This window comes from Panthera uncia, chromosome E1, assembly GCF_023721935.1.
Source record: "Panthera uncia isolate 11264 chromosome E1, Puncia_PCG_1.0, whole genome shotgun sequence".
Classification (NCBI taxonomy): domain Eukaryota; kingdom Metazoa; phylum Chordata; class Mammalia; order Carnivora; family Felidae; genus Panthera; species Panthera uncia.
This window is the reverse complement of record NC_064814.1, coordinates 8,327,412-8,350,207: the sequence shown is the minus strand read 5'-3', so window position 1 is coordinate 8,350,207 and position 22,796 is coordinate 8,327,412. Positions and strand designations below refer to the sequence as shown.

General features: G+C 37.6%; 1 protein-coding gene and 1 non-coding gene across 3 annotated transcripts in view; one reads left to right on the top strand and one right to left on the bottom strand.

Annotated features, from left to right (window-relative positions):
* SKAP1 (src kinase associated phosphoprotein 1) overlaps positions 1 to 22,796 on the bottom strand; it is a 277,155-nt gene that overhangs the window by 131,991 nt on the left and 122,368 nt on the right. The window lies entirely within an intron of this gene.
* Positions 4,134 to 4,206, top strand: TRNAE-CUC (transfer RNA glutamic acid (anticodon CUC)). Its single transcript has one exon. It is a non-coding gene; the product is annotated as a tRNA-Glu (tRNA).

Sequence of the window (22,796 nt, the reverse complement as noted above, 5' to 3'; positions counted from 1 at the left end):
GACCTGAGCTGAAGTCGGACGCTTAACCGACCAAGCCACCCAGGCGCCCCTACATACTCTAAATTTTTAAAAAATATTTATTTATCCTTGAGAGATAGAGGGAGAGACAGAGCATGAGTGGGGGAGGGGCAGAGAGAGAGAGGGAGACATAGCATCTGAAGCAGGCTCCAGGCTCTGAGCTGTCAGCGCAGAGCCTGACGTGGGGCCTGAACTCACAAATCGCTAGATCATGACCTGAGCTGAAGTCAGATGCTTAACCAAGTGAGGCACCCAGGCACCCCAGGTCTACAGACTCTAAAGAAGAATTATGCTTTGGGTTTGTATTATATTCCTAAAATATTTTCTGGCATGAAGAATCTGACTTAAAATTACATACATGCACATGATATTCTTAATTATCCTTCCAGATGTGATACAGTCACTGTCACTGCAAAGCTTTCTCTGACATGCCAACAGAAAGCTAATCACTCTCTCTTCTCACTTCTCATGTTACATTTACCACTTTTAATCACTTTTTTGTATCTCTTTTCCTCATTAGGTATTGAGCTTATCTTGGGCAGTGAGCAGACTATATTCATTTTGTATTCTCACCACTTGCACTGTGCCTGACTCATAACAGATGCTCAGTAAATGTTAATAATGAGTGAATAAATAAAAAAAAATTAATTACATGTATAAATACTGGTACAACAATAGCCAAGAAGAGTGACATGAGGGTGGAGAAAAGAATGAAATCATGCAAAGTCTTGGATGTGTAAATGACAGTGAGTCCAATTCTAAGGATAACAAGAACCTTTGAATGATGGCAGCATGGTGTCTCTATTAAAAGAAGCCAAGGGGCACCTGGGTGGCTCAGTCAGTTGTGTATCTGACTCTTGATTTCAGCTCAGGTCATGATCTCACAGTTCGTGGGTTCGAGCCCCATGTTGGGCTCTGCGCTGACAGTGCAGAGCCTGCTTGGGATTCTCTTTCTCCCCCTCTGTCTCTGTCCCTCCCCCACTCACTCTCTCTCTCTCTCTCTCTCAAAATAAATAAATTAGTTAAAAAAAAACAAGTGAAAGAAGGCAAGAGTGAATCTGGGGAGTCGAGTTGGACAATTAGTAATCCAGATGAGAAGTGGTAAAGGTTTGGGCTAGGGCAGAGATGGCGGATGGAGAATGACTGATGCATCAGAGAGACATTTAGGAGGCAGAAATGCTGGATATGGTGGAAAGCTGGATGTTGGGGTGGGGTGAATGAAAGAGTGAGTCAAAGATGATTGCACCATTTACCAAAAGAAAGTAGCAGAGCTACAGGTTTTAGGGGGAACACAATTTGAGGCATGTTGAGCCTGGGGTGCTGGTGAGACATCCATGCATCACGATGAGGAAGGGACTATTCCTATCCCCTCCCCTAACACACAAGGCAACCAAGACTGAGGAGTTGACATAACTTGCTAGCTTGTAGAGCCAGGAGGCAGCCCCAGGCCTGCCTCCAAAGCCCATGCTGTTAACTTCCATGCCATATAGCATAGTGATCCTTGGTTTTGAGAAAGCACCAATACCTATAGCAAGCAGAGGTGCACTGTCGACTTTCTTCCTCGGGAGGCCTAAATGTGTCTCAACTGAAGCAACCATGCTGGAGGGCAAGGCCATTGAACAGCCTCCAAAGCTAGGTGGTGGCATTCTTTCCCACACATGTCTGCCTAAACAGATGGCAGTGAAGCCACAGGCCACTGGAGAAAGACAGGGAACAGAAAAAAAATGGTGGATCCTCAGGGCACCGGTAGAAGTGCAAAAGGTCTCGTTCAGGTGAAAGAAAATGTGTAATAAAATTCACCGGTTCAGCTGAACAGGTAATTACAGAGTTAATAAAACAAGAATTCCTGACACAGTAGATTCTAACACGGCCATGGGTGTCATAGTCACTAAGTGACTTTTTAGTTTGCTGATCATTGATCCACTAGACACTAACAGCTCCAATCGGATCAATACGGGATAACGTATGAGGAAGACTTTTGCATGTTAAAAATCTACTGGAAATTTTACATGAAAGAGTTCATTATCTGGGTAATGTGACCTGTGTCCAAATGATACATGTGGATCATTTGTTACATTTTTTTAATGGCAAAAAAATGAATTTTTTTCTAAAAGCTTAATTATGTGAGAAATTCCACTGCCGAGAAACTGAAGCCACGTGGGTGTCATGAATGTGTAAACATGTTAATTTGAGAGCCGTGATACCTAGAGAGGTACACTTCATCTTGCTCTCTCAGCTTGCCTTTCCCCAGCAGGGTCACCTCACCCCCTTCTCCCTTCCGAGGGCCAGCCAACGCTCTGTTCTGGAGTCTTCCTCTCTCTGTAGCTTGGGCAGCTCCACTTTTCCTGAATCCCTTCTAGGAGTTTGTCATCCAAGGCCAGTATTTACCTCAGGATGTCTTTTGCTATCTTTATCCCCCTGGAGCCTTGTTGTTATATACAGTCTTAGTAGAAGAAGGTAGATATGAGAATACACATGTGGCAAAGAACCCACATATCTCTTAGTTCTAGAAAGCCATGCCTTAAAGCTGAAGCAATAACAATAGGCTTGTTCACGGAAGCCAGACAAATCAAAAAGGGTTCTGGTAAATGAACGTATTTTATATATTTGGTTCTGAATATTTTATCGAGACATAATTTACATAAAATGCAATTCTAAGTGTACAGTTGGATGACTTTGACAACATATATATAGTTGTACAAGCATTTTAGTAAATCAAAATATCGAATATTTCCATCACTCCAAAAAGTTGCTTTATGCCTTTTTGCAGTCAATATACTCCCTCCATCCCTGGCCCTGGCAACCACTGATCTATTTTTCTATCTATAGATCTGACTTTTTAGCGGTGTTCTATAAGTGAAATCGTATGATATTTAATCTTTTATGTCTGGCTTCCTTCGATTAGCATAAAGCTCTTGAGATTCATCCATGTTATATGTATCAGCAGTTAATTACTTTTTATTGCCAGACAGTCCCTCAGTATATGGATATACCACACGTTATGTGTTTATCAGTTGATGGATGCTTGAGCTGTTCTAGGTTTAGGACTATTGTGAATAAAGCTGCTATAAATACTCAAGGCAGAATCCGTGTTCAGACCTAGGCAGTCTGGATTCACAACCCACGTTTGTAAGTACTCCACTCCACTGTTGCCCAATCAGGAGCCACAAAGCTATTTGCCATCACCACAGCACCCCTTTTCTCCTGTTCTCCTGACTACTCCTGGTTCCTGTAATGCTTTCCAAATAGCAATTGCCTGGCCCCAAATCAAGCACCACAGAGTTAGGCAAGTGGTCAAAAGCAACATGTCTTCAAATTGTATTTTAAAGAAAGCCTTTGTATTCCCAAACTAATTGAGGAAATTTATTTGTAAGGAAACCCTCTAATTTAGATTTTTAAAAAAATGTTTATTTATTTTTGAGAGAGAGAGAGAGAGAAAGAGACAGAGCTCAAGCAGGGGAGGGCACAGAGAGACAGAGACAAAGAATCCAAAGCAGGCTCCAGGCTCTGAGCTGTTAGCACAAAGCTGGACACAAGGCTCAAACTCATGAGCCGTGAGATCATGACCTGAGCCAAAGTCAGACGCTTAACTGACTGAGCAACCCAGCACCTCCTGACTTAGATATCTTTAAAGGGAGGGTTTAGAAAATAAATTAACATTGTGGCCACCATCTGGTGGTCCATGGCTTAAGTTCTAACATGGCACTTAAAACTTCTCTTACCCAGAAGGGTTGATCTAGCATAACTTATTATCTTTGGAACAACATAAATTCATTATATAAACAGTGGAAAAATATCTGCCAATGGTGCGACCTTACACCCATATTGTTTAGAAAAACAAAAACCAAAAATAGACTTATAAGAGAAATATTAGTATCGAAAAGTCCATGGACAAGAAAGACAACTTTAACATTTTTTCTAGTTTACTATTGTAGGCATGTATTTTTAGTACTATAACAATAAAGAAAACCTGAATAATAACAGCTAAAAGTAATTAAGAATATAGATTGTAGAATTAAAAAAATTACAATCAAGCATATACTTGATTCTTGGTGCACCGAAGGATAAGAATGACAAAGAAAACTGAAATCAAAAGATAATACAAGTTTAGGGGTACCTGGCTGGCTCAGTTGGAAGAGCATGCGACTCTCGATCTCAGGGTCATGAGTTCAAGCCCCATGTTGGGTGTAGAGATTACATACATACATACATACGTAAGTAAATAAATAAGATACAAGTTTGTCTCCGCTAACAATGTCACTTAGAAAATTCTTCTGTTTGCCCAAAGTTGAACTGTGCATAATTGTTCTTACGTCTTTCTTTTTTATTTTATTAGATTAAAAAATTATTATAAAAATTTCAAACATGTACTAACATACGGACTATAATAAACTTCCTTGACTTATCACCCCACTTCAACAATTATCAACTCTTGGTCAATCTTATGTCTTCTATCTCCCATTCACTCCTCACCTCCACCCAAATTAATGCCTTTTTTTTTTTTAACTTTTTAACTTTGAAATAATTTTATATTTTCAGAAAAGTTGCTAAAATAGTACAGTTCCCATATATCCTTCATCAGCAACCTCTGATGCTAACATATTACAAAACCACAGTATGACAGCTTAGCTGCCCAAACCAAGAAACTATTCTTATTTTTCTGCAAGAAAAACTGCACAGTTTTTGTACTCCTCTGCTGAGTGCAAATTCATCCGTTTGAGGGAACATTAACCATAAAACACCATCCATCCATCATTAGCAGTTTTGTAATTCCTTAAAATTATTTTCTTAATTTAGATTAAAAAAAGCAAGTATTTTAAGATCTCTGAAATAGCCATATACTAATGACATTTTTACTTAACAAGATGTTTGGTAAAGTCAAGCTCCTATTTTAGGGACAGAATATGATCCAAACACAGAAGTACCATAGAGTTTTGGCTCAGACACATTGGCTGTTTCTAAAATATAGATAATTAATGTCAAGAGATTCCTGCTCTGATTCCACCATTAGTATGTTCAAGAGCAGGGGTGCCTACGTGGTTCAGTTAGTTAAGCATCCAGCTCTTGATTTTGGCTCAGGTCATAATCTCTAGCTTCATGAGATCAAGCCCCACATTGGGCTCTGCAGTGACAGTGTGGAGCCTGCTTGGGGTTCTCGCTCTCTCCCTCTGTCTCTCTCTGCTCCTCTCCCACTCATGCTCTCTCTCTCTCTCTCTCAAAAAAAAAAAAAAAAAAAAAGAGGGGCGTCTGGGTGGCTCAGTCGGTTAAGCGTCCGACTTCAGCTCAGGTCACAATCTCGCGGTCCGTGAGTTCGAGCCCCACGTCAGGCTCTGGGCTGATGGCTCGGAGCCTGGAGCCTGTTTCCGATTCTGTGTCTCCCTCTCTCTCTGCCCCTCCCCCGTTCATGCTCTGTCTCTCTCTGTCTCAAAAATAAATAAACGTTAAAGAAAAAAATTAAAAAAAAAAAGATGTTCAAGGGTAAATGAAGTTCTCCCTGCCTCTCAGAATTCCATATTACTAATTATGAAATATAATAAGTTATCTAAGCCATCAAATATTTGGGATCCTAGGACCGAGGACTTTGCAGGGAGAAAGCTTTTCTTAACTCCCCTAGGCAGAGTGAGTGAGACCGCACTTAACTCCTTAAGAGCAAGCAGGGTTGTGATTCTGTTCCTATTTGTATCCCCAGTAAGTAAGCGAACTACAGCAAGTAACATGGCCTAGGCCATTTTGGCGCTTACAGTTTTGTCAAGGTCATCAGAATAGTCACATATCTTTAACAACTTGAGGAGAACCCCAAAGCAGCTTTAAAACAGTGAAAAAGAGTTTAGAGTTTTTAGACAAAATATGTAACTGATGAGGGAATACAGAGGTGAGCTGTGATGAGGGTGAACTATAAGAGAAGAACTGGAGAAAGTATTCCAAGAGAAAAATCTGCTTAAAATTGTTATCTAACGTTTAAGTGCACATGATTGAGGCAGTGTAACCTAGGGGTTAAAGCCAGATTCACTCTAGAGTCAAACTGCTTGGATCAAATAACAGTTCAACTCCCTCTTGCTCTGTGGCCTGAGACAAGTTATTTAAACCAACCTTCCTTCCTTCCTTCCTCCCTTCCTCCCTTCTTTCCTTCCTTCCTTCCTCCCTTCCTCCCTCCCTCCCTTCTTTCCTTCCTTCCTTCCTTCCTTCCTTCCTCCCTCCCTTCTTTCCTTCCGTCCTTCCTTCCTTCCTTCCTTCCTCCCTCCCTTCTTTCCTTCCGTCCTTCCTTCCTTCCTTCCTTCCTTCCTTCCTTCCTTCCTTTCTAGAGGGAGAGAGCATGAGTGGGGGAGGAGCAGAGAATGAGGAAGAGAGAAGATTCCAAGCAGGCTCAGTGTCAGCATGGAGCCTGATGTGGGGCTCAAACTCATGAACCCCACAAGATCATGACCTGAAGCGAAATCAAGAGTCGGAACCTAACCCATTGAGCCATGCGGGTGCCCCTATTTAACTCTTTCAAACCCAGCTTGACTCCAGGTGCTTGTAATGACCTCTGCTGTTTTCAGGTGCAGCAGGCTTGGGACAAGGAGAACTACACAAATGTTTGTTGATTTGGCTGACTAGTGAGAACAAATGTTTGTTGATTTGGCCGACTAGTGATACTTCACTCTCGCTGAAATCTGCAGACAGGCAGGGGGTGGGGTGTCATTGGTTCCTGAACACTCGTCTACAGTTGTAGGTGAGGGCTGGTTACGAGCTGCTGCTCCCTTCTGTGTCCCTCAGGGTAGGTAAGTAAGGTATCAAGGACAATGTGCTCTCAGTCTGCCTAATTGGGCCTTCTGTCTGGGCTTCTTGTACCTAGCTGGTCGCCCATGGGCTTGAACTCCAGCCAAGGCAGAAGCTAGTATTCTAGCCACCCTCCTTCCCTGAGACCAGACTCTACTTCCTTCCTTCCCACGTGGAACTCCCTGGTGAATGCCCCAGGCTCTCATCTGTCATTTTTTAAACAACTCAGTCTGTTTTGATGCCATTCTGTCTGGCCCTTTTACATTGAATACCTTGGAAGTCACTTTGCAATTGTTAGCCCTGCTTAAACTCAGTTCAAGGTAAAACCCAGCTGCTCCCTCTCTTTCCACATCCCTAAACCTCCCTCTACCTCTCCCCCTGCTTCCTCTTTCTCCTTAGCTAAATCCCACACAGCCCCTTCTCCTAGCGGGAACTACCAACCCGTTGACTGATTAACCCAACACTGCTTATGGCAAACATTTACAGTTGTTCTGATTTTAATTAGGTGGTCCTTCATGATAATGTTTTTGAAAGTAGGTCATCAACAGAACTGCTAATAAAGGTAAGGAATAATTTGTGGAGGTCAGTGTCCTTTAAGACATTCTATATCAAATAGGAACTTTCTGGCGAACTTGAAACATTGAAAGAGACCACTCATGGGTCATTGTCAGAACATGTAGGAAACATTGTCTGCCGTCTTAGCACAGGTGATTTATGAAATGGCGTTCCTTTCCTTGTACTCAGAGACACGTGGGCCAATGGCAGCTCGGTCCATTCTTCAGGTGGTCATCTGTGATGGGGGCTTGGGTATGAGTACATGGGTGATGTTTACGTTCAGTTATTCTCTATCGCCGTGTTCAGAAATAGCTTCTGAAAAGCACAATTGGCACGTTGTGGGGAAAAAAAGATACCTGCTTTTGACAGGTCCCTTTCCTATAAGTAACTCAGGGATGCAGATATTCTGTGACAATTTCATTCTCACCTTATACTAGAGTCAACCAGTATATATTTTAGGAGTTCTATAAACTTGGAAATCTTAAAGAAAATTGGACATTAGTCAAGTCTCTTGGAGGACCCGGCTTTCATGGGCTGCCAAAGAATCTGGCACAGATCTACATGATAAGACTGAAAGCATTTAGGTTTTATTCACAATTCAACAAAATTCTCCCACAGTAGTCATTAAACCCCGCTCAGGTTACCCGATCAGTAGTTTTCAGCATCAGATGCCAGACAGTGCACACTGAAATTCTTAGTCGCTTGAGATTTATGGAAGTCATATTGAAAGACATGGAGGTATGGATTAGCCTACAAAGCAATTAAATGCAGAGTTCTCTCACGGTAAGCCTGAGGCCTCTTGTGACACAGAGAGAGGACCATTTTTTATGCTTTTGGTATATTCACTCACTAAGCTCTCCAAATCTTCACAGCCATCTTTAAATATTCTTCTGGCTTTTTGCTCGATGGTCAGGGATGGGGAAAGGAACAGCTAGCAAAATATTTGAGCCATTTCTGAATGAGCAGTAAGATGGGAAGGGTGAGTCTAAGAGAGGAACAGAAAGCTTATTTTCACCTATTGTCCTTTCTTTTTTCTTCCAAACTTACAGAGATATAATTGACATTTAACATTACATATGTTTAAGGTATACATGTTGATTTGACACACTTATATATGACAAAATGATTACCACCATAGCTTTCACTAACACCTCCATCGGGTCACATAATTACCATTTCTTTCTTGTTGTTATTGTGGGAATATTTGCAATCTACTTTCTTAGCAACTTTCAAGTATATAATACAGTTTCATTGACTATAATCACAATACTGTGCATTAGAACCCCAGACTTTACTCATCTTCTAGCTGGAACTTTGAACCCTTTGAATCAACATCTCTCCATTTCTCCCGCACCCCACCCCACCCCCTCAACTCCTGGTAATCATCGTTCTACTCTCTGTTTCTACAAGTTCAATGTTTTTAGATTCCACATATGTTATTATATATAAGTATTTGTCTTTCTCTGTATGTCTTATATCAGTATAATGCCCTCAAGTTTCATCCATGCTATTACAAATGGGAGGATTTTCTTCTTTCTCATGGCTGAATAATATTCCATTGTGTGTATGTATGTATGTATATAGATACATTCATCCGCTGACAAACACTTAGGTTCATATCTTGGCAATTGTTAATAATGCTGTAATAAATATGGGAGGGCAGATAGCTCTTCAAGATACTGTTTTCATTTCCTTTGGATATATACCTAGAAGTGGGCTTGCTGGGTAATATCACAGTTCTATTTTTAATTTTGCAGGGAACCTCTATACTGCTTTCCATAGTGCCTGTACCAATTTACATTTCCACCAACAGTGCACCTGGGTTCCCTTTTTTCAACATCCTCATTAACACTGGTTATCGCTGGCCTTTTTGATAGTAGCCATTTGCACAGGTGTGAGGTGATATCTCGTTGTTTTGATTTGCATTTCCCTGATGGTTAGTGATGTTGAGTACCTGTTTGTGTACCTCTTGGCCATTTGTATATATTCTTTGGAAAAATATCTATTCGGTTCCTCTGCCCATTTTCAAATTGGATTTTTGTTGTTGTAATGATTTGTATGAGTTCTTTATATATTTTGGATATTACCGTATCAGATATATGGTTTGCATGTTAACTCTGAATAGATTAAACACTTAAATATAAGAACTGAATCCATAAAACTCCTAGAAGAAAATGTAGGGTAAAACTCCTTGACGTTGGTCCTGGCAGTGACTTATTTGGGTATGACAGCAAAAGCACAAGATAAAAGGGCAAAAATCATTAAGTAGGACTACATGAAACACCCACTCTCCTTCACAAAATACCAACTCCTTTTGCTGGTCATGCTGGGTGTAGAGAGACAGACAGAGCCCATATGTCAGTATTTCCCATGAACCCTTTTTGATCCTTTGGCCCTAAAGAAATGCTACATTTTTATTATTAATTTTGTTCTCCATCATAAATCATAATAGCCACCAAGTGTAATCTTATGGCGAAAACAGGAGTCAGGAATTCTGGGTATTGTTGCTTACTCTGTTCTTCATTTTCTCAGGCATCTATTTTTGGAGTTGGGCATAAGTTAATATTCCTGTTTTGCCACAGCTGAGTAGTACGGTCTTGGGAAAGTTACTTAACCTCTCTGAGTATTAGTTTTCTTATCTGTGAAATGGGGGTGGTAATATCTAGTTTACAGAACTCCTGTGAGAGTGAAAATGAGATATTATATGGAAAGCAGCCAGGACTATGCTTAGTACATACAGGGCTCTCACTAAATGATTGCAATTTTAATTTTTGACGGTAGTTATTTAGTTTGGGTAAAATCTTTTAAAAGGTAGGGGAAGCTACTTCAAATGCTTGGTGGAAGGAGGAACTATATAAGCAAACAACTGAGAAGAACGACAACCGAGGTATTGGTCACATTACCATATGGAGAGAATATGCTGAATGATGCTGAATTTTAGGTATTTTTGCGTGTGGGAGAATTGCTAGGCCATAGTAGGGAAGTTGTTTCAATTAAATAGGGAGGCATATAAGAGATGTGAAGCCTGGAGTACGTAAGACTTATTTTCACAACCTCCAATGAAGGGCATTATGCAAACATAAATTATACATTTTTACTTTTGTAATTATACCTAAACCACATACTCCCAGATTTCATTATGTAATTCTCCAGACTTAACTTCGTTTCCTTTATAAAGCAATGTGCCATAATAAAACCTTCTGTAATAGAAATCATTACTAATCATGCATTTCCTATATAAAGGAAAAATGCCCCCCTAAATATTCATATTTATATTGCCACATTAGCTACTCTGAAATTGTTATTGGACAAAACTAATCATCTATTCAAGGCAGGTAAAATATTTATAAACATGATTCAAATTACCTACATAAAATCTTTTTCAAATAAATTTTCCTCTAAAAACTTAGAAATATATTAATAGCCATTAAATTGTCGTATACATTGTGGGTCATTTGCCTTCAATTCCGGCTCAGAATGGAGTTTATGCAAACTATTTTTATCCCCCAATTCTCTCCATGTCCTGCTAAATTTTTACAAGAAAGTTCTCTGCAATATTGCCATTGCAGTGGTATAAATAGGACTTTTCAAATGGCACATGTAGAATCTCTAAATATTTGAACTAGAAGAGCAAAGATAAAGTCTATGAATTCAGCCCAGAGGCAAACAGCCAACTAGGAATTACTGAGTGGATCTAAGCCACATAAAGACTCAACAGGCACACAACATTTACAACCAATACCTGTAACACCCATATAACAAACACACATATTTGACTTCTTCTTCAAGAGCAAGAGTTCTTTTTGGCTTTCAATCAGCTTAATAAGTACTGACCCCCCCCCCTTTTTTAATGATCCCTCTTCATATTGTTCATCTTAACTAGCCAGATGATTTTAATTACCTCATCACGTGGCAGATTGTGCCAGCCATAACTAGGACATAGGCGTGGCTCTTACCACCTGGTTCCACGTTTCACTACCTGTAGTCAGCAACCTCCCCCAAAACTACAAATTTCACAATAATAACAGAAAATGAAAAATATATCCAATAAGCAGCTTACACTTTAGGAGAATGGCAGGGTAATTACATTTATTGAGTAGAAATAAAGGCGAGACTATTATATAATATTTCGTTCCAAGATTCTAACTAAAAGAGTGTATACAAAATATTAAGCTTGAAGGTGTGAAAGGAAGTGATATATGATTGTTAATAACGTGGAATAGTGGTATAATTCAAAGCAGAGACACAGTTCCTATTAGCCACAGAAATTTTGGTGAAAGAAAAAAGGGAGAAATTTCTGAAAAACAAAAATACCAATACACAGCATACGAAAAAAAACTTCTCAGTACTCATTTTTATGTAGTTTCTGACTATGCGCTATTAAAACAGGGTTAAATTGGTTAGTCTATTTATCAGTTATCAGTTAGTTATATGATCCTCAGATTATAGGGATCATTAGTTTATCAACCAAATACCAGCCATCTGCACATAAAGTCTCAGACAAGAGACCAGCTTGCTTATCAACATATATACACAAACTCAAGTGGAAAAGAAAAGTCTATTTTAAAATACATATTTTGAATTGTCCTTAATAAATAGTTGACACAGCTAATCAAAATGTTTTAGCGCACTCTTAACACCTTAAATAGCAGCATGATAAAGCATGTAAATAGACTTAAAAGCAGACAACTCAAATTTAGAGCTAAGCCATAAATGTACATTTTTAAAAAAGTAAAAAGTAAAGAAGATGGACTGATTCAAGACTAACCTGGTATGTCTTTAATTTAACTACTGTATATTTGTTAACAGTGGTACTTAATTTGACAAGTATTCAATTCGCTTACAGATTATTTGCTAGTCTGTCTGATTTCTGTTAATTCCTGGGAGACTCTAAGCCAAGTTGGTAACATTTAATGGAGACATGTTCTGATTAATTATCTCTGAGTGATCTGTCCAACATACAGTGAGTTATGGAAGTTGTCAACAATTTCCCCTTATTTTAAAATAGCAGTAATTCCCTCTGTGTAAACAGTTATATTTTAATGGATTTATAAGTTTTCACTCTTATCAAAAACAATGAAGCACTTGCTTAGATTGTATCAAAAGTGTGGTTGACTATCAGATTGAAAATAAATTTAAACATGTTAGTACTTGAGGCAGATTGCTAAGGTGTCTCAGTCAACTTGTTATCATAACTGTGTCTACCTAAAGGCAAGCAACAGGAATGCTGGGAAATAGCACAAAACAATGATTTTAAGAAAATACAAAAATGATATATACATATAAAATAAAAGTATATAAACTTGTGCAGTGTATAGCAATATAGCTACTTGTAATATAACGTGAAGAGTGTGGCTTCAGGCAATTGAAGGGAGAAGCGAAGCTGAACGCTGCTGTACCAACCAAATGGCAAATGTGACACCTGATAATGTAAAACAAAGGCATCCCCAGGGCGCCATGTAAAATTATTATAAAGCGGTGAAATAACAATATAAAGTTAATTTTATTAAAATTAACAATACTTCCCATCAGCACGAGACAATCTATATTCAAAATTAAAACAGTAGGAATGTTTATCCATTCAAGCATTCTGATAGGCTAAATATTATTGACTGTTAAAAGAAATAAAGTTTTCAAGCCCCTTTTTTTCTTATACCTTCATAAATACTCATCCTTATGAGCAACACTACATTCAAAGGCCTGAAATTAAAAACATGTTTCCTTATGAAATTTGGTATATCTGGCATGTTGCTACAGTAATATCTCAGTCTACTTTTTTTTTTTTTAAAGAAACTTGATGTCTTGGGAATTAAAAAAAAAAAGGACAAATTGGTCAAATTTTGCACAGTATGGCACTTTTCAAGTACAATGAATAGAAACAGATAAAAGAGATAACTTCATGGTATTATCTAAATCTTGATGCTTGCTGATTTCTACTATCTATTATTTGCAGAACTGATCTGCATATACTTGCCAGCTGTGAGGTTTTGTGTTAAGTAAAAATATCAACTTTTAGTCTCCTTTAGCTCTCAGAAAATAATATGGAGAGTTTTTTTCTTGATTACAAACAGAATGTGAGTTCTTTGTAGAAAAAATAAAACTACAGAAAAGTGCAAAGCAAAAACTAAATGTTATGTTATAACCTTTGGCTATTTATTAACACTTTGGAACACATCTTTTCAGGTTTTTATCTATGCAGTAATAAGCATCTATATTTTTTATTCTTAATATTTAATAAAAAGCCTGAATGAAGACTATGCATATTACACAATGAGTTTTACTTTTTCACCTAAAGGAATACTTCACAGCAGGTACTATGTTTCATGTAAAGTGTAGCTGCAATTATATGATAAATGACTTTTGGTGAAGAACTGAACATTAGTTTAAAATCCAGGAGTTAATTAGTCAATAGCACCATGGAGTGAGATGGGGAATATATTCTCTGGATTAAGGTGAATTTTGTCATTAGGGGGCAGAAGGGTTAACTTGTGAGATCCCAAAATTTCGAGGGGCTTTCTATATTTTAGCACTTGGAAAATCTGTTTTATATGTTTGGAAATCTAAATCGACTAAATCTACTATGATAAAGATTCCTATATGAGGCTAGTTTTATGTCCTTGATATTTATTTAGAAACCAGAAAATATGGATGAAATAAAGTAGAGCAAGGGGCAATTTAAGAATTATTTAAAATTAAATAATATGCTTTTTAATATGTTATTTTAAAACAAGATGATACGCTTTTTAATGTCATTATCAAAGGAAAGAAGCCAAAGCATAAAATCTTATGTAACATTATGAAATTTAGGCCAAGAAAATCTAAACTTATACTGAACTCACTCCAATTATTTAAAACCCTGCCCACTGAGCCGAGGCTGTAACAGCGGTGTGTTTTCAGACAACCCACTAGAAATTTCACAAGATCAATCAAGTTGGAAGATAAACACGAACTTTTCTGGCCTCTTTTCTTATTCCTAGATGAAGATGAACTTTTCTGTTTTTAAGAGGGAAAAGGCAAATCTTATGCTTCTATGGTCCATCTTAGCACACTGTCTCCCTTCCCTATTTCATTTCTCCCATATCTCATCTCAGCTCAGCTCAGCTCATATCATTTACTGCCACCCTTGAGGAATGTAAACTCCATGGGGGCAGGGTTTTTACACTGATGTATCCCCAGTGCCTAGAACAGAACTTAGTACATAGTAGGTGCCCAATAAATATCTGTTGAAGCAACGAATGAGTTTTCTTCAATTGGATAATTAGAGTTAACAGAAGTCAATTTAAACCTTCAAAGCAAAGAAAGACATTTCACAAGAAACAAAAGGTACTCCCGCTCCGAACTTGGATTTCTCTTACTTTGGAAGAGATTTTTATAACTTTTGGTTTCCTTTATAAGGTTATTTTGATAACAGTAATTACTTGACACTACTCCACTGAGAATTTGCAAATTCTTTTTTTTTTTAATTTTGGAACCCCTCCCCCCTACTTTTTCTTTTTTTTTGTCACTGTGCTGGAAAAAAATTTGACTCCCTCTGTTCTGTTTCTTATAAAAAATACAATCCTAACCACACAAATCCAGGTAGCTGCCTCATCTATTGTCATCTATTCTGCATCATCCATTCTCCTGCTAAAGACATTCTATATTCTATACTCCTACTGAACAATAGGATCATTCTGAAAAAATTGCGTACTGGCAATCAAACCATTTTGCAAACAGTAACGCAGATTCCAGTGATAAGATATAAGATGAATGAGCAGGATGAAGAACACCTTAAAGATCACCTGCCACACTTGTGTTTGAGGTGCTCAATGGCTGTTTACACCAAGTGCCATCTGGCTCTATAGATATAATAACAATTATTCCATCGAGGTGTGTAGCTTCCTAAATCATATTAATATACAATGATTTCACTAGTCTTATAGGAGTTGATGTCTTTGTGTGCTCCCATTTAACCTGGGTAATGCGCTAAAACAAGTCTGCCTCATCATTAAGAATTGATTTTTTATTTATGTGAATGTCACTGGCAATCCCATGATATCCCTTTGTAATTCAGTTGAACAGGACTGCATACTAGCGTTAATCTATTTTTATGGCATATCTTTAAAAATTTGCAACATCTTGCTACATTTGGATATTTATATAGAGATTTGTGTTCCCACAGAAAGCTGTTGTTAGCTTTGGAGATCCATTTCATACAGCAATAGGGCAAGTATCTAATATACTTCATTAGCTATCTTACATCAGATAAGGGTTTATTTCCTTAAATTATTTAACCTTGGTAGAACCTACTAAGATCACATAAATTACAAATACACTAATGAAAATCATTAGTTAGCCTATTAAAAAAAAAAACAAACCCAAACAACAACAACCGGAATAAAATTAAAACATTTTAAAATCAGTCCTTTGGAAACATGTTTTAAAAATAACTTGGTGAATTTACCATAATGGCCCATGTCTTAATGTTGTTTGCCACTTATTTGGATATTGACATAAACAAACTATTCTGATATGCTAATATTTGTATTAAAAAAAGTCACATTGCTTTTTTCTGCCTAATTCGAAATCTGGTTTTAAAAGTCATACTTACAGTTATTTTCAAATGCGCCTTAATGACTTTTGCTAATTTAAAAAATATTACAATAGAAACAATAAGTAGTAATAAAGAGAAAAAATTAGTATTTTAAAGTACTGGGAACAAACACTACACAGCAAAAATAACACTTTAAATCTAGTTTTCCAAGAGTACTTACAGGATCGTTAAATAATTACTGCATGAGGAAGTTTTGTCAGAACACCGTTCATATTTAGATGAGCATTATAGCTTAGAACCTGCTTAGGAAGCAATAGTGAACTTCTTCCCAAAAAATCACAGAATTTGGGGTGCGGGGAGACTATGGTAGGTTATACAGAAGGTTATTGCCCATTTTAGACTGCTGCTTTTTATACTGCTGCCCTTTTTATACTTTATAGTATTGCGTTTATACTATTGAGAGTTTATCATATACAATTAGTGATACAGCAACTCACAGGGAAATTGAACAAGTTCCAGGACACTTGAAGAAATGAGGCAATACTTCTTCAAATCTAAAGGATTTTGCAGAAACGTGTCACTGCAAGCTATAAACTACTTTAAGACTCTTGGCCTACAAAAGTTTCTTGTGCATTGCATGGATTATTTAGACAATTAAAAGAAAAAAAAAGAACACTGGGGGAAATTCATTTTTCTAATGTGACATGCCCTAAAACTTAATTAAGGGCTCAAACTTAAAGACGTGTTGATAAAAACCTACACGTGAGTTAGAAGGGTGAAATCAGTGTGGTTTTCAATGTAATCCACTAATAACCATACTCTTTAAACTGTAATTTCTACAAATATGTCCCCTAAGAGCTGTGTAAATTATCTCCTTTATGCCCTGCATATGTTATAAACAACTATGTGCTTTTGGATTCAATAAATAAATGCATTAAATGTTCAGATATTTTCACTAAAGATAGTTCCACAAAGAAGCTGGGGACATTTTTCTATACTCTTCAGAACTATGTGTGGTGAGCAATTATCAGGAATAATATACGTGTCGTTTTTTGAGTACAGTATTGCTTCTAAACATTATTAAAAAACCACTCCACAAAGGTGATAAAAGGTGGATTAATCACCTAAATGCCTATAAATTGAGATTTAAGGTCAGAGATATTCCCTTCGCTCACTCTGTTGTCTCACATGGGGTTGGCTGGTTACACATCATACCCTGGTTCGTAGAAGGTATGCACTGTGGTTCAGAGTTAATACTGGGGATTTGCTTCACAGGGCTCACAAGTCAGATTTTAAAACATAATAATGGTAGTATCTATGATACTATTCTAATGAATCTAACGCTTTATTTCCACTAAAATAATTCTTTATTTCAGGAATGAGCCAAGTAAAGAGGGAACATGGAGTCAGTTTGAAATCGACTTCAGGGCTCACCTCAATCGGGTGAACAGTGAATGCTCTGACAATGACATTCACAATAGCATCGCTGCTGGGTATTGCTATAATTTGCTCTCTATGATTGTCCCTTTAAACAAAAAGCTCTGCACTCAGCATGCAAAGAAGTTAGAAGTGGAGAAAGGAGGGGGAACCACACAGATAAGAAGAGAGAGGGGGAAAAACTGCAGATCAATCATTTATAATTAACAAAAATCCGATTGGTGCTTTAAATAGAGATCAATGTGTTCCAGGCTGCCTGGATTGTGGGGATGTATTCACCTTCTCGTAACTCTCCAAGCAAGCTGTCACACCTACAGAATCACCATTTGTTTTCTTAACAAAGCTTCAGGGGGCGCCAGGCTCTCATTGAAATTTCATTAATCTAATGGAGTAAAGTCCTATAGAAAAAAATCAAATTCTCGTTGGACGAGATGCTACCTGGGAAAGATAACCTCTGTTTGAACTCTCAGACTCGGATCGCTCTGCTATTAGTCTGAGGAAACAGACAGCAACAACGCTGATTACAGCCACCGGCCTCAACAATTTTTTTTTTCTAACTAGCAATTTCGAGTGCAAGTACCACAGTGTCAGCTAAAGAAACACAACTGTGGGTTTTCTGCAGAGCGAAATGGTTCTGAAATGTCACTGAATAGCTCACAAAGGACGCCAATCTACGACAACAGAGACATAAGCATATAGGAGAAAGGGCCCACACATCCTCTTTACAAAGGTATGTTGTTTACATGCATGTAATTTGTGAAACACACAGCTATTCGATTCAGGGGTTTCACAGAAGTCTAACCAAAATCTGTTTGGAAAGCAAGTGGCAAGATTCTTCCAGAAGTCACAGAATTTTGGGTGTGGGGAGATTCTGGTATGTTTTGCACATAAATAGATGTCCTACTATAGGGGATGATAGCCTTCAAGTTTCCAAGACATCAATTACAATTGTTACTTGGTGATCATATTTCATTACCACCTCCACGGAAGTTGGTATACAAGTTTGCAAATGTGGCCCAAATGTGTACATGTCAATAATACAGTAGGAACAGGACCTCTGAGAGGGAAATATGAAATGTTGATTCCTCAAAACTCCTTCCAGTAACGTCCCCATGGCTCCACTGACACATGGCAAAAGTACGGGACGGTAGACATGTACGTGATAAAAGGGCTAACGTGAATAAGGCTGCATCTATCATCAACTAAAACAGCTCCTCTGTGTTGTTTAGGTTTTCCCTACTTAAATGCCTATTTTAAAAAGCAAAAAATTTAAATGACTAATAGACCACTGGCTTTAGTTACCCTGTACAAGAGTCCAAAGAGAAAATGAAACAACCTGTACCAAGTCCTCCGTTAGGCTCTTATGGGGACATTATGCTCTGCAAGCCGCGACTGGGCAAAGGGCAGTAGGCTTGATCAGGCAACATCACGGTCAGGTTCGGCACCGCTTTCGGATTCCATACATACACTCCTAAATCTGCAAGTGGATGTATAAACCTTGTTTGTGTTAAAGGAGAACACTAATCCTACTTTAAAGTAAAAAAGAAAGAAGGAGTTTGGATGTAAACGACAACTTTGTATTTACTTTTAAAAAATATCTAAAAATTGTGGCATATAATAAGGAGAAAGCAGCAATACTCTGAAAAAAACAAAAGGAAGATCATGACATCCTCGGTAAGCAATGGAGATAATTGAAAAAATTTTGAGTCCGTCTCTTAGATAATATTTTTCTTTCACAATAAACTTGTTCTTTTTTTCACCTAGGTCACATAAAGCTTACTGCAGGTCAGGAAATGTCTTCTGTTTCCAGAGCAGCTCACAGGAGTGAGTCACTTCCTATGATTTATTTTTTCCATTTCTCTGTTTATAGGTAGATATTTTTCTACTTGGGATAGATTTAATATTTTTTCTTTTGGTCTAAAATTATTCATAAAGACTTATCTTATTTTCATACATAATTCCTTTAATTTCCTGTCTGAGATCCACCTGTAGAATTATACTTCCTGCTCTCTATCTACATCCTATTTAAAGATGCCACTGAAAGCATATCAATATTTTATTGTAAGCAATAGGAAAATGGGTAAATAGCACATTTATGTGTCTGTGTGTATGTACTGCTTATGTAAACATATATAATGTATATAAATCCATACACACAAAAAATTTAGTTTACTCAAGTTAGGATTATTAAAATTGATCCTGGGAACAAAATAATACACCTTCCTAGGCATTCATCCCGACTATAGACACGGAGAAAGGAAGATTGTGAGAAGGAGACACACACATTCAGATGAGCCTTCAGGGAATTGTATGAACTTTTGAACCAGAGGCGGAGAGCCAGAGCCCAGCCTGTTCCCACTTTAATAAACATTTTTTTTCTTCAATTAATTAAGGTTTGGAAAGAAAAAAAACCACAGAAGAGAAGTAATTTAGCATGCAGTGCATACTTTACAGATGGATCCTACCTTCGGATGCTTATTAAATCTATGCATGATTGCGCTGGAGAAAATTAATTGCATTGTTTCTCACGATTCAAAAGGGGGTTGCAAACAGCTCAAAAATAAAAAGGAAAATGAAGCAAGGGTGTTGTTGTTGTTGTTTAAAAAAAGACAGCTACAGTATAAAAGTAACACTTTTAATAGTCCTAAAACAAGTAATACCCACAATTGGCGTAAGGGTGCAAAAATTCCTTTAAATTTTGTTGATATTTCAGAATTACTGTGTATGCTGCCAGAATACATATATCTACTTTAAGTTTACACATATTCTGGGCTAACAGAAATTTCCTACTCAGTGGCGTTTGAACTATTCAATTAAGTGGTGTGTTTTTGTTCAGATCCTACTGTGAAGAAAGATTTACATGGGCAGCTGGGAGTACACACTGGCACCCATTCACCGTGTTTTGGTTAGCTGGTATTCCCTCCATACCAGTCTTTGGAAAAAGTGATAAATTCCTAATTTGGGTGGGGGGAGAAAAGTAAAAATATTGTTATAAAGTATTCAGACCATAGGTGATTGTTTGCATTTTTATCAGCTTTAATTTTTAAAAAAGCATAGAAGCTTCAGAAATTCGAGCCATTTTTGCCTTTTCTGAAGTCCTGCAAGTAGAAATTGAACTGTAACCTCTCTCTTACACTGTCCTGAAAATGACCTTCATCAAACTTGAAAGGACCACTCTCTGTCTAAGGAGCTAGGAGAGACATTAATTTTCCTAACTCACTCTTTTCCAGATTAAAAAAAAAAAAATCCCTGTGTTCCTTCATTACAGATGCTCCTTTGGATGTGATCCACCCTGTTGTTGATTTAACTAAACACATTTCGCTAAGAACTTCTAAACTTACTTTATTCCACGATCCAAATAAATGGTGGTTTTATTTTATTCTTCCATTCTGAATCTATAAATCAATCTCTCTGATCCCCAGTAAACATGTGTAATTATTCTGAAATATTTATCATGACACAAATTTTGCTAAGAGTAACAAACTAAGGACATATCGTAAATAAATGAATCTGTCCTAGGTACAACAGAGTTTATAAGGTATGGATAAAATATAGACGTATTAACATCAGGATTAGCTTATATGCTGTCTTTCACAAGCAGATCTCAAAGAACGACATAGATGACCTTATAAACAGTTACAGATATCATCATCCCTAGTTAGGATGGGACAAACAAGATCATATGGTGAGACAGAGCAAAACTTCGAAGACAAGTATTCAACTTTTGTTCCTTTACTTTACCTTTTAAAATCAGATCCTACCACCCCATTCGAACAGCCACTATTTAAAAGTAGAATCTTACTAACACTCAAAAACATCCGGTTCAGTCCAGGAACTACTCAGAGGAGAAAAATCCACGCTGCTATGAGAAACTCAGGTCAAAACTGAGCCCGTGCCGTGTGCGGCTAGTGTCTTTCTAAATGTGACATAAAATGCGTAGTATCTATTTTACTGGTTATTAAAGAGCACAGACAGGAAATACATGGGGTTGGACCTATATAACTTTACCATTACAAAAGATAGTTGAACTTAGGTACTAAAACAAGGCCAGCTTCAGAAAGCTGGGCAGTTTTACTTAAGCCAAACCACATGATAGTTACGAAAATGCCTGAATAAAAAAGGTGGGAAAAATCCAAGAAGGGAGATTACTCAGTTCAAGGCACCTGAACTTATTTCCCTGCCTAGAAAGATCTCTTCCTGTCTGCTGCACTCCAACTTGAGCAGCCACCCCCACAGGGCTAACTGCAGCCGGGACGTGCACATTTGACCTGTCTCTTTACTCCAGATTCTCTCAGATGATCCAATGTTTACCTTTTAAGGTTCTGTGCAATTAACACAATCCCCACCCACCTCAAACAGGGAGTGTTGCAAATGAAAGTCCTATATGTCATCCCTAATGACTGGTCATCTCAAGTTCTGGGACTTCCTCTGTATAGAACCTGTCACATTAGGGTACTTTATAATCTTCCTGCAAATTCCAAAATGAGCACCAGTAAGCTGCCAGAAGCTGCTGGCAAAGCGGTTTTGGTAGCATGAATGACTCAGGCTCTGCTTGAACCAATTCACATTGAGTATGTGAAAAGGTTATCAAAATCAAGATAACCAAAAGCACAAAATGATTCTGGTAATGCAGATGATTAAATCTGCTTTAAGGAATCCACGATTTTAGAACAAGTTTTGAATTTTGAGATACTTAGTGTAAAAATAAGAATAGCTAAGGATACAATTGTAAAACCCTTAATTGACTTGATCTTTATTTTACATTTCCTACACACCTTATAATGAATGAGTACACTTTTCTCCTGGAGCAAAGAGCTCACTGATGACTAGGGAATTAGATTCAAGACACTATACTTTGATTTAGCAAATCTCTGTATTCATTTATTACATGGGATCCTGTTTTCTCCAAGGAGTTAAACTCCCTCTATAAGGTAAAGAGCTTAATCACTCTGGGATGAGATATTTTTTCTATTTTCCAATGCAATTACTCTTTGTCTTAAATCTAATTGAATTCACTTTCCATGTTAGTGGGGGAAGGGAGGTGGGCAGGAGAAATGCAGTATATGCTAGAAGATAAATAGTGTTAATTGTAGACTTTTGGTATATAGAGGATTTTTTTTTTAAAGACAAAAAACTGTGACCTGGTAAAAATATTAAAATTTTCAGTGGTATGGTGGGGGTGAGGAGACTTTGGCCATTAGGAACTGGATTTGGGGTATGGACAACATCAGGGACATTGCATAAGGCCTTTTCAAATTTATAATTTATAAAGTACGTTGGGATTTCTCTGGATAAAAGGCACCATATAAATATAAACATATTCAGGGCACCTGGGTGCCTCAGTCGGTTAAGCTTTGTACTCTTGATTTTGGCTCAGGTCATAATCATGGTTTGTAAGATCGAGCCCCGCATTGGGTTCTGACCTGACAGTGCGGAGTCTGCTTGGGATTCTCTCTCTCTCTCTAAAAATAAATAAATAAACTTAAAAAATAAA